The sequence below is a fragment of the Phaenicophaeus curvirostris genome, chromosome Z (assembly GCF_032191515.1).
Source record: "Phaenicophaeus curvirostris isolate KB17595 chromosome Z, BPBGC_Pcur_1.0, whole genome shotgun sequence".
In the NCBI taxonomy this organism is placed as follows: Eukaryota; Metazoa; Chordata; class Aves; order Cuculiformes; family Cuculidae; genus Phaenicophaeus; species Phaenicophaeus curvirostris.
The window spans coordinates 39,597,185-39,613,205 of record NC_091431.1 but is presented as its reverse complement, the minus strand read 5'-3'; the positions used below and the strand labels follow the sequence as shown (position 1 = coordinate 39,613,205).

Here is a 16,021-nt window from a genome sequence, read left to right as displayed (position 1 = left end):
AAGGCTGCATTACTGTCCACATTTTTGATGACTCTTCGAACAGTGCATTGCCATGCGCACAGACAGGATTGGAAGTCTAGGTGCACGGTATTCTGCAGCAGAAAGAAACAATTGCACTCAGAAAAGCATTTTTGCTTGTACGTTCTCTGTGTGGGGTAAGTTGATGGTTACAAAAGGTACCTTGGAGCTAAAGAAAGCAGACAAAGGAGCAATGAGTGAACCTGTATTTATTTTGCAGAAGTCCTGTGTTACAGTCTTCTTGCAAACTAAACAAAGACACATGCTTCAGCTCCCTTCTAACATGTTACCAGAGGCCAAAATTACCTTCACAGGGATGAGAAGCACAATCACAATTAACCAGAAAAGGCTCACGAGTGAAGTTGCTTCTGCAACATGCTTTTGACAACAAAGAGCCTTTCCCACGGATATCTAGGCCTCCCTCATCCCTTATTTTACTCAACAAGCAGCATTCACGTGTGAATTCTAGTATGGCAGTTTATAACCACAGAAGCAGTCCATATCTTGTATTTTTGCGCAGACCTTAGTCACACACTTTCTTGCAAGGCCTGAAAATGAAGGACTGCACTCAACATGCAGCACTTGAGATTTCTTTTACTCGTCGCACAGAAGAGGGGACACCATGCAGAAGCCTGAATTTTTCTCACAATGCCTCATCCTGGATGCAATGACATAATTCCTCATTACAAATACATAATTCATCAGGCTTATTCCTTCATGTGCTCATTGAAATTGTTAAAGGGAGATTTTTCAGAATGCTATTTCCTATTCAATATGTGGACCACCTTGTAATTTCAACTGACCCATACTCCTGCTAGATAATTTCTGGCTTAATCTCCAAGTTCCACCACTAAACTATACGAATACGCTCAGAATAATTTGAAACGCACTTGTTTATCCTATTTTGCAGGTCATTGTAATATAATTCTTAGCAGGAAAACAGGTATTAGATAATAAGGAAAAAAAATACAGCATGATTTTCTCCCTCACTCCCAAAACTATGCAAAATGAAATTCATTAATATTCTAGAACATAAAGATAACCCATAAGTACATTTTGAGTAGGCTTTTCGCAGAATGTGCCATCTCCTGTGTTAAATCTGAGATATGAGTCCAAGAACTACCTTTAGAGCTCATTCAATCAATGTCATTTTGACTGTATTCCACAGTTACGTGAAATCCTGCATGTACAAGCAACACCACTACAGTCTTGCACAGTAATGCCTTTGACACAGTCTCTCACAGCATCCTGCTTAGGAAACTGGCTGCCTCCGGCACGGACAGGCAAACACTCTCCTGGGTGGAAAACTGGTTGAATGGCCGGGCCCAAAGAGTTGTGGCATCTTGGCCTGTTCAGAAATGGCGTGACCAGCAGGTCCAGAGAGGTTATTCTGCCCCTGTACTCGGCACTGGTGAGACCGCACCTCAAATATTGTGTTCAGTTCTGGGCCCCTCACCACAAGAAGGATGTTGAGGCTCTGGAGCGAGTCCAGAGAAGAGTGATGAAGCTGGTGACGGGGCCAGAGAACAAGTCTTACAAGGAGTGGCTGAGGGAACTGGGGTTGTTTAGCCTTGAGAAGAACAGGCTGAGGGGAGACCTTATTGCTCTCTATAACTACCTGAAAGGAAGTTGTGGAGAGGAGGGTGCTGGCCTCTTCTCCCAAGCGACAGGTGATAGGACAAGGGGGAATGGCCTCAAGCTCCGCCAGGGGAGGTTCAGACTGGATAGCAGGAAAAAAAATTTCACAGGAGGGGTCATTGGGCACTGGAATAGGTTGCCCACAGAAGTGGTTGAGCCATCATCTCTGAAGGTGTTTAAAAGACAGATAGACAAGGTGCTGAGGGACATAGTTTTGTGGCAGATAGGAATGGTTGGACTCAATGATCCAAGAGGTCTTTTCCAACCTGGTGATTCTACGATTCTATATTACACAAATCCCCAGAAACTAAGGAATACATGAATTAAAAACGCTAGACAGCAGAGATATTTTTGTTACTTCATTTGATCACCTTGCTAGATAAAGAACAAGTAGAAGACTTAGGGATGCATCCTGCTACAGTGCAGAGGAGCCAGACATAAAATCTGTGGACCTGGAAGAGACTAGAAAATGGAATCTCTTTTAGGTTATTTAAGTCCTTGTTTGTCCAAGGTTGCTGTTGATTACTGGCATCCTTATACCATATTGCTGCACTAAAAAAAAAAAAAAAAAAAAAAAATTCCTTGCCAATAGAAGGTAGACAAGCTTAGTTCCAATTATGTTTTACAGACTATATCTAAATCAATCAAATTCTGGCTGAGCACAAATGGGAATGTCTCTTCTCAGTGAAGCCCAAACATCTAATGATACAGTTTGCCCTGTACTCAGATTTTTAGAGACTGTAGTAATCATCTTTGGTGCTAACTCAGCAGAACGCAACATAGCGGAGATAGAACAATTTTGCATAGACCATTCCCAGGCTACCTAGAGCAATATTCCCTGCAAGCTGGCTTTTGTTACTATTGTCATCCACCTTTGTTATCTGCGGTCAGCATGACAAAGTTAAAACTGAAACAAATGGTATTATTTTTCTCCCTCTGCATTTAATTGCACGCATCTGAAATGATGGTTCACAGTCTAAGGGTTTAGTTCACCAAAATATTTCCTTTAGCTGCAAAGAACCCTATTCTCTTGAAGAAAATGTAAACGAACAGATTGAAGGATCAGGAGTGACCTTACAACTTTACAGCATCACTGCTGTCTTTGCTAATTATTCAGTGAATGCCAGATCTGATTCTCAATTACATGCATACAGTGCCATGAGTCCACAGAATAAGTATGGCAGAGTATAATGTATTCCAGTACTTTACAGGCACAAATAAAAAGTCACCTAATAGAACGTATGGCATGAAATACATTATTAAGGTCCACGAAATACCACAGATGTTTCACAGTGTCAAATCTGACTGTGTGCTGAGTAGTTTGTTGGAGACCTTAGAGCATACACAGGCTCACAGCCTGCATTTGCTTACTATATTTACAGAGAGGTAACAGGTAGAGAACGTACTCCACTGTGATGTAGTGACAAATGAGAGGAAACACACAGGGTGGACAGCAGCCCTCACTGTAAGAGGTAACACTTTCCTATACTCAGTAAACTATGTTCTTTTTTCAGTTCTTAGAACTTTTTCATTTAGTCCTTAAGAGTCTTTCACATAAAGGGCTGAACCTCTGCATCCCTCACTTCTGCCTGAAGAAACTGCAGGGACTCCATAGCTGCCACAGGGGTGAGCATTGACTTTTTCCTCATGTCCTAGGTTTTAAGTGACAACTTATTGCAGAGTACCGAGTTAAACATGACAATCTAAGCGCAGGACTTTAATAAGTAAAAACTTATTTAGCCTAGGCCTTATATATTTAACTTCATGAAATGTTTTTACCTTCAGTGCCTTGCTCAGCAAATCTACGCAACTAGAACTGAGGTTACAAGAGCCAGCTTCAGCTTCCTGAACTGCTCATTTCCACATACCAGTCAGCTTGAGTTCTTTGATAAAATGAAAAGTTGAATCAGATGTGCTCCATAAAATTTGTTTCTAACTTTACATTTAATTGGAATGGTGAAGACTCAGTATCCAGAAAACCTCATAGATGTTACAAGAAAACCAAAGAATTCTATTTCCCCCCCCAACCCCATTCCAAGTTTGGGGCTGCTCCTGCCAATCCCACCCTCTAGTCTATTACCGACATACTACCATTCTCACTTTGTAGAAACATACTATAAAGTATTTCTCAGAGCTTGCAAAGTACTTTCTAAATATTGTATCGAGATGATATTTAGAAAGCTGCAAATTCACAGAATCAGTGTTTATACTGAATATCTCTGAGGTCCCACAGAAAGACTGACACTTCACCTCCCCATGTCAACAGCTGCTTCTTGTTTCAATTAGCAGTACAACCAAAGTACAACCAAAGTACAACCAAAACACATAAGTCAATAATTGTTTGCTCCCAACCTTTTCAGCCTCAGCTTTGCTGCCTTGAAATGTAACAATACCCACTGCTTCAAATGTATTCTGCATAAAAACATAAGATAAGCAATACTCAACAAGCACTGCAAGCAAACAAAGTATTTAATATGGTGGCTTCTGCAACAAAGTTTTAACCCAATCAGTTTTCAAATTCTAGTCAGAGGTTCATCAATAGTATCTCTAGGTATTATTGCAAACTATGGCTCATTTTTCACTCTGCATACTTATTTACCTCAAACTACTTGATAAAAACTTATATATTTCTAGCAGTTTTCATATAATTTATGATGCTGTAGCACAATATTAGTGTCAAAAACATTGAGAAGAATTTTTACATTTCAATTAAAAAGTTAAAAACCTGAAAGAAACTTACTGCCCCTGTAATTACATCTGAAGTTTCAAGCTAAATTTTCTCTCCTTTCAAGTTCTATGTAAAAATCAAGGCATCGATCAACAGCAGCCAACAAAAATATCTTACATCATCTTTTAATTCAACTTCTAAGAGTTATACTTCTTATGATGCACTTCATCACCTGCAAGTACAGCAAACCAAAACTAAATTCTTCTAGTAATGTTAAGGTGTGATCAAAAAAAAGGCAAGCCCAAGCAAACAATTCATAAATCACTTCCGATTACACACTAGCTTCAGCTGAAGGCAGCTGAAATTGCCACTGCCATTTCAACCTCCAGTTTAACCATTCCAAATAGACAATGTACTCGTGTAATTTCACATTTGCTATAGCTAATGATGCTATCCCAATATTACACATTAAATCAGACATATACTGAACATCAAAAAGACAGATCAGGTTTGCACAGACAAGTAAACTAGAAATTACAGATCATAATTGCTTAACTGCACAAATTCAACTGAAAGTTCTATAACACCTGTATGAAAAACATACGAATAGACCAGGTATTTCCAGATTAAAAGAAACTGAATGTGATGGTTTTAGATTTAAACTCTTCTTTGAATTCCTTCCAGCCAAGGGGAAATCCCCTTGAGTTTTCCAAAGGGCTATGATCTGCTTGACACTACTGTCTCCCACTGACTTCTAAGTCCTCTCTGATCAGAAAATCAGCCTGGCATAGTAATGTAGTCATAAATATGTAACATTCAGCCCAAGTAAGAGCCATGATAATGCCATACATGGAAATGATTTTGAAGAGATTTTATCGTAATTGCTGTGGTGTATGTTTCCAAAAAACCACTCCAGCATTTTGGCACCCTGCCTAAAGGTAAGAAAAAAAAAAAAAGAATCAGTGTACGGTTCTCCCTTTTAATAGACAAATGTACAATCAAAATTAGATTATGACCAGGCAATATATGTTATTATTTAAAATAATGAAGTGAAGTTGCTTAGTTTCCAATACACATCAGAACAGATGCTCTTTTTTATTACTACAATAATTCCCTTAACTTATTATTACAATAATTCCCTTAACTTAACAAAAAGATACATATTCACAAGCCATTTCTTTTCCAAACAGAACTTTTAATTTCACATATGCAATCTGATGCAAGAAGAATGAAACATGCAAAGCTATACCTTTTTGGTATAATACCACATCATGACCAAAGAGATCAGGCAGTTCTTCAAACACAGGTAACCTTCACAATTCATTTATAAGGTAAACATAGAGCCAAACCAGCCAATGATTATGTACACACATTAGTTCTTTATGTAATACATTACATGCACTCCAGATGCACATTTCCTCACTATCAGTCACCTGCATTAATACCGCACTGATGTCTCCCCTCTGCCAGCTGTGTTCTGGGTCACATCTGCCCAGACCATTATACCACAAGGGTGATTTAGGGCATTGGCAAGGCTGCCATTGGGATGACTACTAGTAAGGGCCAGAGGAGTCTCTGTCCACATAAAAGAAAGTACAGAAAAAGCTGTGGCCAGGTAGAAGCCCCATTTCAATCTTCGCATAAGGGTACACATCTACTCCTAGTGAGGGCTTCCCTTGCTCACCCAATGAACACTCAGACTCAGATCTCACTACTTCAGCTCCTGCATGTTTCAGGGGAGAGGCTCGGGATGAGAAGTCTGTACACAAAACTAACAAGAGGAACATGAACAGCAGAAACACACAAAAGGGTCTCAATAGGAATTCAACGTTATGTGGTTGCAGATCACTCATTCATACCAAAGTTAGAACAATGATTCAAGTGGTGAGATGCAAAGAAGAATTCTGAATGACACATAGTCTCTGCAACATGTACGTACAAACTGGGAAGACCCAAGGTGAGTGCTAAAAGGAACTGCACTCAGTAACTGTGCAGATGGTCACGGCTGTTAACTGGTTAATGATTGATCTCCACATAAGGTCAAACAGCTGTTAAAAAATTATCATTCGTACATCATCAAGTAAGTAAATTCAAACACCAAAAATATGAGCTAGGACACTTCACGACACACAACCGGTCTTGGGCTATACCTCAGTCACAGTTTGATTACAAATGCCCTTAAACTACAGTGATCTTTCTTGATCAGGGTCAAAGACAAGTTCTGTGGCCCACAACTACTGTAGGGATTCTTACATAACTTTTCCTCTGGAGAAACTAAGGTGAAGAGGGTACTGCTTTCTGACAGCCAGCTTGAAGTGTCAATCTTCAGATGCATTTTCCAACCCATAGTGTTTCTGTCACCTCTGTGACATAAATCACACTAAGCAGAAAGAAGCTGGGTAGGTTCAAATATTGAAAAGACCTGTCAAAATAAACTCAGAGGTCAGTAAAATGCAAGTCATGTGCAAGTCAGGCTTTAGTACAATGCAGTTCAGATTCCAAAGAAATCCAGCTAATTCTGGAAACTGGAGCCCCCAGAGACAGGACAGAACATCGCTCTTTTTTTTTTTCTCCTGTCTAAACAACAGTTCTGACTACTCATACAGTAAGAAAATACTAGTAATGTACGTTGGTGAAACAGAGATAACAATTTCCTTTCTTGGTGCTGCAAGGTACATTCATCTTACAATACAATCAGCCTCCCCACAGAAAGCACAGTATCTTTTAAAATGAAAAGTGAGACAAGCGCATTACAGTTACACCTTTACAACCAAGCTTGCAAGAAAAGGAGTACTAATTAGCAGTGGAATAATTAGTTTAATGACTTACTGGATTGCTATTAGAAAGTGGAAGCTAATTGATCAGTACAGCTGCTAACAGAAAGCAATAATCCCAAACTGAGAACCACTCTGAAGAGTGGTTTGAAATGTGCTTATTTTACACTGAAGCTTTGTATGCTTACTCTTGGCTAATTACAGTGCAACAGGAAGACCTGTGCTCACATGATAATAACATAGTCTGCTGAGGTATGGAGACATAAATGAGGGAAAGTACTGCCTTTGTTGCAGGCTACATAGGCTGTAGGTGACTCAAGATATTGATTCACTGCTCAAAACCTCTGATTTTGCTGCTCTGCTACAAACAGCTAGTCAAATCACAGAGGCAGCCCTGGGTGCGGTCTGCCTGTCTGCAGTAACACTTCAGACTCCAACTTAAGAGTATGCAAAGCACATGACAAAAGTCACATCTAGGTATACACCAACACACAACACTGGTATGTTCTGTAGCATGATGATGACTTAAAGAAAGAGAAGCAACCTTGTAAACCCTAAACAAAGCCATTAGACAGGCTTACAAACATCCAGTCTGGCTAGGCACCAGTATGTTTCTTGGCTATTTTGCATAAGAATACTAGTTTATTGAATCTGCTGTTTAACATACGCAGAAAATTAACATAATTCCCCACAGACAGGTCAAAATTAATTTCCCATGTTCTACGTAATTTCAGACAGACAGCTTTGGTCTGAGCAGAGATGACAGTTTACAGTACTCCAAGATTTCATAAAACTTTTGAAAGCTAACTAGTAGAATGCGCCTCCTCCTGCTGGAGTTTATTTTTTCAAATACTGAAGCCTAAGACTTTGAAGGAAACATATTTAATAGTAAATTTCAGATGCGAAGAGGTACATGAACCATCTTATCCTAAATATTTATAGTTATAAGCTACTCGTTCTTTTAGTCTCTGCTCAGAAAAATGTATTTTAAAAAACAAACAAGTGAAATATTAACTTAACAGTGAGCATTTTATTAGGTATTCCTACATAAATGAAGCAAAAGCAATTTGTTGCTCATACTGCCGTTTAAGAGGTCCTTTCAAATTACTATGGACTACTCAGTTGAAAAAGTCTGAAACTGTTCCTTCTCAGAATCAGTACCAATAAAACCTCTCCTAAATTAATTGTTTAATCTAGTTACAACAGAATTTGAAAGGGTATCTTAAAATTACACAGCCATTTCTCTTTTCATTTTAGGTACTTTTAATATTTCATATTTAAATTCCATTATTTGCACACCAAGGATTAATATGCCATGCGTGCCTTTCTGCCTAGAAATCAGATTGTCAAAGAGGCAGTTTGACAATGTCATCTATACTTTCTGCATATGATAAGAATCACCATGTCAATATGATCGACAATTAAAGTAGTCCCAGCAGCACCACATCTCTGATGGTAGCACCTCCGCACAATAGTCACAACCAGAGAAAAAGCAATCATGAAAGACTATGATCCTCACTCACCTACATCTCCAAGAGTTTCAAACTATTAACTAGTGTAAAGACCAGCAAACCCCCAAAGCAAAATAAGGTTCCAATTCAGACTTCCATGGCTACTCAGAAATAAATAACATTCTTTCTAATTTGCAATAGTTTAGTGTTCTGCTATAGTGACCTGTGAATAGCTGGCAAAAGATTTACAGTGTAAAGAAAATCCAGTAACATGAAATGTTCAACTACCATTACTTAATGAGATGACTTGTTACATCATCATGTTTGTATTAAAAACAAAACCAGAAGCTGGGGACTCCCATGAAAAGGTTTTCTGTCTCCTAGCCAAAAATCTCTTCATAATATTTCCTTTGTTTCTGTGCTGAACAAAGTGACTGAACTTGGTGGAACTTCTCTTCCCCACCCCCATACCCCACCCCCCCCACCCCCCCACCCCACGACTTTCCACTACCATCCTGATGTGAAAGGTTCTTTTCCTTGAAGTGCAAGGCTGAGTGGAGAATAGAGGACTAAAGTATCAGTACCTCAAAGACATCTGCATGCCTGCTTTCATGCACTGTGATATACCTTATGCGATTGTCCATGCTGACTTCTGCATCACTCAAAATCAAGAAAGGACACCAGTTTTGGCAGGATCGGGGCAAGACACACGTGTCTTTTTCTTTCCAGACTACTTATCCAAAGCTCTGAGAGGTCCTACACAAGATCCCTCAGGGCCACAGAAACACCACTTTATCTCTCTGCAGCCTGGTGAACAGGAGCTGAGCGGGCAATCTCCATATCACATAAGTCAGGACCACCCCATTCAGCTCTCCGAACAGACTCGCATAAAACATCTCACAAAGAAAAACAGGAGATTCTAATCAGTACCTGCAGGTGGGCATCTGTTGATTACGCTTTGCACCATGAAAATGGTAAAGGTGCAGTAATCTTTACCTTGACTCATAAGCCAAAAGACTACGCTGCATGGCAACCTCTCCATCAGCCAAGAGGGTAAATTTTCACCTCTCCCTCCTCAGATAAAACTCTCCCAACACAGCCAGCACACATACTGGAGAAAAAAAGGCTGAACAAGATCATTTATTGCCTTAGCAATTTTATTTTTGTAATTATGCATATTAAAAAAATGTATATTAAAAGAAATGAGTATACAAGCCCTCTCAAATTTGTAAGACATTAGAACAAGAGAAGCGTGCAACACATAAAGGATCAAGGTCCTTGGATAAAGGTCCAACACGTCTGTCACATCCCTTACTGGGGTTCTGAAAGTCAGGCATGGCACTGAAGTAACTTTAAGTAATAAGGTGATTCACAAAAATTAACTCAGATAGCACCAATGAAAATGAAGTCCAGTGTTCTTAGCTGAGACTTTTTTTTTCTTTTCCAGGGACTTAGAAAAAAACCCCAAAACCCAAACCACTGTCCTACTGTTATCAATTATTGGCAGACAAGCCAACCACATAACACTGCACAGGAACACCCTCCTACCGAGAAGGAAGCACCAAAAAGCCAGGTAGTGCTAACTGCCACACTGTAAGCCTGGGCATAGTTACATACATACATTACGCTACTCTCTGGCAAAAAGACTCAGCTTGTGACACTAAAACAGAGACTGTAATTAGCTACAATGGGAAAGAACATCTGCAAAATCTTTCAAGGCAGAAAATTATCTTAGCAGTATCCAGGGAACCACAGAATCTTTCCATTTAGTTCAAACATTCTCTGAAAATTTTCATATATATACAGCTGTAACAGGGAGACCATGAATTTCTAAACTCTTTTTAAAATAATCCTACAACGTTACAGCTTGGGTTAGGGAAGTTATGTAACCATGAAGACTGCCATCTGACCCGAAAGAAATATTTTCATTAATCTTCCAATTGGAGATAGGCAGCAGTGGTGGCTGCAATGGGTTTTTACATTACCCAAATGAAAACTTGGCTGCTCCCTGTTTCTCTGGGTCTTGAGTGCTTAGGATGATTTACCAACAACTAAGTTTGCTGGGGAAAAAAAATGCAAGCAAACACATTTCCCAAATCCTGTAAGCCATCAGATTTTCTTCAAATTTCCTTCAAATCAGACACCAGCAGAAACCTTTAGAAAGCTAAAAAAATAAAGACCCTTTGACACACAACCTCTGACCCTACTGTTGCCTCAATAACCATCAGTAATAAGCAAACCACAGTTTAAGTCAAGCTATCCCAAACACTAAACTTCTTCATGAACTGAGAAAGTGAACCTTAAATCTGAGGAAGAAAAACAGTTTGCAACAAATCCAAGAGAGAACACTTACTGGCTCTCATGGCCTTGTGGCTAGTGGCAGGAGAGTTTACAAGAGTTTATGCAGGTAAATGGCAGTGCCATTCCAGCACCAGAAATGTTTGTTTCTACTGGGAAACATGACACCTGTCAGCAAGGGGTACAAAGTAACATTGGACAGAGCTCAGCACAGGCTACCAGCTGCAGTACAGACCTGAGGCTCCCATCACTCTGCCATCCTTGGTACCCCCTCGTTCTTCCAGCAGCTGCTACTGGGGCTAGTTATGCTGAAACCTTGAGAGTGGCAGGCACACCCCTGCTACAATTAAGCTATCATTTAGCTGCATTTGTGTATCTTCCAGCATTTAGCTGACTCATATTGGTACCAAGGCCAAGAACTTTTCATGAAAACAAACCCAGCAGGAGAAAAAAAAAATAGTTTCCCTGATAGAGAGGGATGAGAAGTTCTGTGTACAGAACAGCCCAAGAAGAACTCGCCAACTCACTCTCTTTGCAGGCACAGGTTTGCCTATAGGCTTTGTTATGCTTTAGCCTGAGGCAACAAGAGAAAAAGCCCTAATGGGCATAGAAAGTGAGATTTAGGCAGCAATGCAGACTGGGGACATAGGGAGGGGGAAACAACTGTTGCTACCAAGCATCAAGTTTCTCTCTTGACTAGATTACAGGAACACTGAAAGCTATCTCACATACTATCTTCTCAAGTGCAAAAAAGCCAACAGGTCTCCACTAATTCCGCTTCTCTCCTGCCTCTCTGCTGCTGTTCACGTACCTTCGCAGCACAAGCCCACAAATGGTCATGCCAGTAAATCACACCAGTTAACAAGTCAGTTGAAAAACAGCTGCCCTCCGTGCCAATTTCTTCTGTTCTTGTAAGGTTATTTTTAACAATTTTTCCTTTTTAAAAAAATTTTTTTAATCAGTTCAGTGATCCGATATTATCACAAAGCCTCACTGACAGTTGTGCAACTATACTTAAAAGAAATGGCAAACGGCCATAAGAGGTGTATTTTTAAGTCAGCTTTGGTGCTGAAGGCAACATCCCATTAAAATGCCCTGTTCATCAAGCTATATACCTAAATGCTAGCAGTTCCATCAGTCCCAATGGAACAGCTATGTTTCTGGAGTTGTGAACAAGATTTAACAAGTGCATATGCAAATTACAGAAACATTTCTACTACTGAACAGTATTCAGTTTTTAAGTATCTGTGTAACCAAACTATGGTTGTATTTGTGTCCCTTATACTTAATATAATTCTGATTATAAACTAGCCCTAGCCAAAGGACACCAAGACAGGCTTCCCAATTTGGATCTTCACATGCCAGAAAACTGTAACTCAGTAAGTTTGTACAAAGGCAAAAATGAGCCACACAGAGTCCAATTCCAGATCCCTGGCAATTTTTTCATAGGATGAGTTTTATTTATGATTCACAGCAAACTGGTCTCCACTAAGAAAGCATAAAAACCATCTTACTAACATATGGGCCATGACCTGCAGACAGGCACTTCTCACACATAACTGGATGAATCTTTCAGCCTCAGTGTCTCAGCTCCAAGTTGTGTCTCTCCAATGTGAGACATTTTTAAAGGTATACAACCACCTATAGAATTTGAAGTACTGCAGTAACAAGGATCACAAAGAACAAAGGGCATCAAACACAGGGGGCTGGCTGGGTGGTATACAGTCACACAAGACAAGAATCTCAAGCTAAAAGAGCTGCCAATAAAAATAAGCACAGTTAATAAAATTGCCATTATCCAGGACCTGCTTACCAGACAGAAGCATCCTGTGACTATGCATGTACACAGCTGAACAGAGAATTTGACGACTAACTTACTTCTTGGATATGATGCAGACCATAGGCATGACACACTCAAGAAACTAATGCCAGTTTACTATTACTTTTGATTTTTAAAAATCTCGTATTTCAAAATACAAACCACAAGCATATAAGGACAACTGTGAAAATACACAAGGCACTTGCAACATCTACAACTTCCCCTACTTTCCTGATCACAAATAAAACAGCTAGTTTTGCAGTAAGGAGAAAATACCAGTAAAATGGTAGATATTGTACTTTGCAACAGGCTGATATGATTTTCTAGTTCATGAGTGGAGAATGAAGGAGGAAGATAAAAGATGGGATTTCCAGCTCACTGAGGGAGGACTTGAAGTTTCTTCCTCACACAGAAGGAGAAAAAGCTCTTTCTGGACAGTACAAATGTGAAGAATAAGACAAGATGCATGACCTCACAACCACAGCAGGAATCTGCAATGGCAAATCAGACACTTGATCTACTTAAGGAAAATAAAATTCAGAACATCAGTGGTGTAGGCCCACAATAAGCAGGTACAGTATAAAATGGATTCAAACACAAATTATACCTGTAAGATGAAGAACAGTCTGAGCTGTACCTAACACTGGACGGCATGGAAGGCATGAGGACCTTCTTCCCAGTGCCTGCCTAGCACTCTCATTAAGGCTTATTTTAGAAAAGCATTTAATTGCATCTAAGATGCGCAGGGTTTGCTATTCAGTTCCAAGCATTATGGGGTTTGGACATTACAACACATACCAAACTGCTCATCTATATGCTTCTGAGTGCACATTTTATTTCACCCGATTAGTAAAGTTTGCTTTTTAGCCTCCACAATATACAAATTTCACCTACAGCACCATGTAATTACCAGCAGTAAGCAAAATAACTGCATTGCAACAGCAACATGTATACATTCGGGAATCACTGTGTAAGACAAATGCTTAGGCAGCTTCTCAGCAACTGTTAGCACGGCACCATATCCTGTAGGGTGCTGAAAACTGCACAGAAGCTGTGCCAGCTCTTATCTCCCCTTAAAACCAAATGGGAACTGGGGGGAGAAGGGGAGGAGGCAGAGCCTTAAGCATAGCTGCCCAGGTTCTAACAAAATGCTGTTGCCAACTGCTATCCTAAAGCAGCCAAGAACTTCAACACACTTAACGTGCCTTCGTTATACAGGCCAAGAACACAAATTGTAGACACTGCACACATGGTGCTGCACTTTTTCAATTCTATATGGAACACATTATGTGAGCCACAGAGCACATTTACAGTTTCTAGCCCCTTCTGCTGGTGTCAAAGTAAAACAAGAAATCCCTCAGCTACTTAGAGGCTAGATAAGAAATACAACTGGAAAGAAAATATCAACACCATTCCACAATCATACACTATTACAGCAACCCGTGTAAGTATATGGTTATTTTTAGGCATGTGTTTCAATTCTCCTGATATCAAGAAGACCTAAATATATAACTAAAGATTATGAACGGCCCTGAAGTAGTATCAACTGAACTCAATGAAAGAAATCATTCCTGTTTTTAATCAATATTAATCAATTCCTAAACTTGCAATGTCATTTTCCACTCTCTATTTTATCTAACAGGCGGAAAGGAGGAATCCAGTAAAATAAAAAGAGTGGAGAGGAACATTTTTACAACAATTTTTTAGTTTTTCTTCAATATTTTAATTACCAGAAACTGACCTTTAAAAACATAACAGATTCAAATATTTGTGCTCAATTTTTGGTTTTGTGAATCAATCTTGAGATGGCTACAAGACAAAAAAAAAGCACGTTAAGGATGGGAGAAAGCATGTGGATTGAGGAAGAGATGACTAAGAATTAACATTATCAAGAATTAAGAATTATTTATGGTTTTTAGGTTCTGGAAGAGTCAGAGTAGCAACTACAACATGCATTCCCCAGACTAAGTATACTTTGCTTTGAAGATCAAAGAATTCTGAGAGATCATTTAACTAATTTTATTAAAAAACAGCTCTACCACAACAAACCATTGGATAAGCATCCTATAAATTGATGTTGAGAAACAGAAAACTCAGCAGGTGCTGCAGTACGCATTCACTAAGTCCCGAAGTGCCGAGGGTCCTTACGTTAGGTTCATTTGAAGAGAAGTTTCTGTGGTTTTAATTTTGATCTGAGCCCTCCTCCAGCTCACATTATCCAAATGACAGCTCAAAATATTTACATAAATACATAACTCCCTAACAAAACAGAGTTCCTTCTCCATAAGCAACACCCTTTCAGAAGAAACATGAAACGAGTGTATTTACATTTCCTCCGGGAGAGCCAACACAACATCCGCAGAAAGTTTTCCTAAAGCAAAGGCACGTAGCCTTATCTCCGTTTGAACGCAGCAGCGTTAAGGAGAAAAGGAGGGACACCCCCTCCGCCCACCGCACCCCACACTCTGATCACCTGGGCGGTGCAGCGCAAACACCCCTCCTTTAGGAAAGCCACCTCACAGCACCAAGAAGCGAGGTTACAGTTTACGGAGCATCCCGGGGCCGGGCGCTACCCGGCAAAGCCAACAACTCCTGGAGGGCAGCGCCCGGGGCTGCGGGACCCGCTCCCGCCTCGGGCGCGCAGGAACCCACCCCTCACGGATCCCTCACGCGTTGCTCCCTTGTTTTGATCGCAAAACTCTACCACCCCACAATTAGCAGACTTAGAAGTCCATGGGAACTGCAAGAACCGTCCCCCCAAACACACACACACACACACAAACAAATAAACAAACCAAGCAAAACTGCCCAGAAACGAGAACCGCTCCCCCTCAGCCCTTCAGGCGGCAGCCGGCGCGGCCCCGGGCGCGGGCGGCGCTCCCCGCCGGGGCACATCAGCGACAAGGACCGGGGGCTCCGCGCCTCGTCCCAGCCCCGCCCGGGGCGCCCGGGAAGGTGACGCGGCTGAGCGGCCCCTCAACAACCCCCGGGAAACCCACGCGGCGCCGCCCCCGCCCCGCCCCCACACCGCGGGGAACGCGCGGCGACACCGACGCGCGCGGGCGCCCCCCCCCCACCCCGAGCCCTCCACCCCGCGTTCCCCGGCGGCGGCGGCGGCACCGCGCGCCCCTCACCTCCAGCGCCCAGCGCGGCCGCCGCGGCCCCGCCCCCGCCCGCCCCGCCGGGGCCCCAGCGCCGGCCAATGGGCTCGCCGAGGCGGCGGCCGGAGCCGTGCGGAGCGAGCATCCCGCGTCAGGCCGGGGCGGTGCGAGGAGCGGTCCCTCCATCCGTCGGTCCGTCCCGTGCGGCGGCGCGTTTCCCGCTTACGCGCCTCTGCGTGAGGTTTCCCAGGAAC

The 16,021-nt window shown here is 41.4% G+C and overlaps 1 protein-coding gene across 1 annotated transcript in view; it reads right to left on the bottom strand.

The window, feature by feature from the left end:
- PIP5K1B (phosphatidylinositol-4-phosphate 5-kinase type 1 beta) overlaps positions 1-14,741 on the bottom strand; it is an 89,171-nt gene extending 74,430 nt beyond the window's left edge. The window contains exon 1 of the mRNA XM_069881206.1: positions 14,408-14,741. The gene's annotated coding sequence lies outside the window, so the exon portion shown is untranslated. The remainder of the gene's footprint in view (positions 1-14,407) is intronic.
- Positions 14,742-16,021: the final 1,280 nt, after the last annotated feature.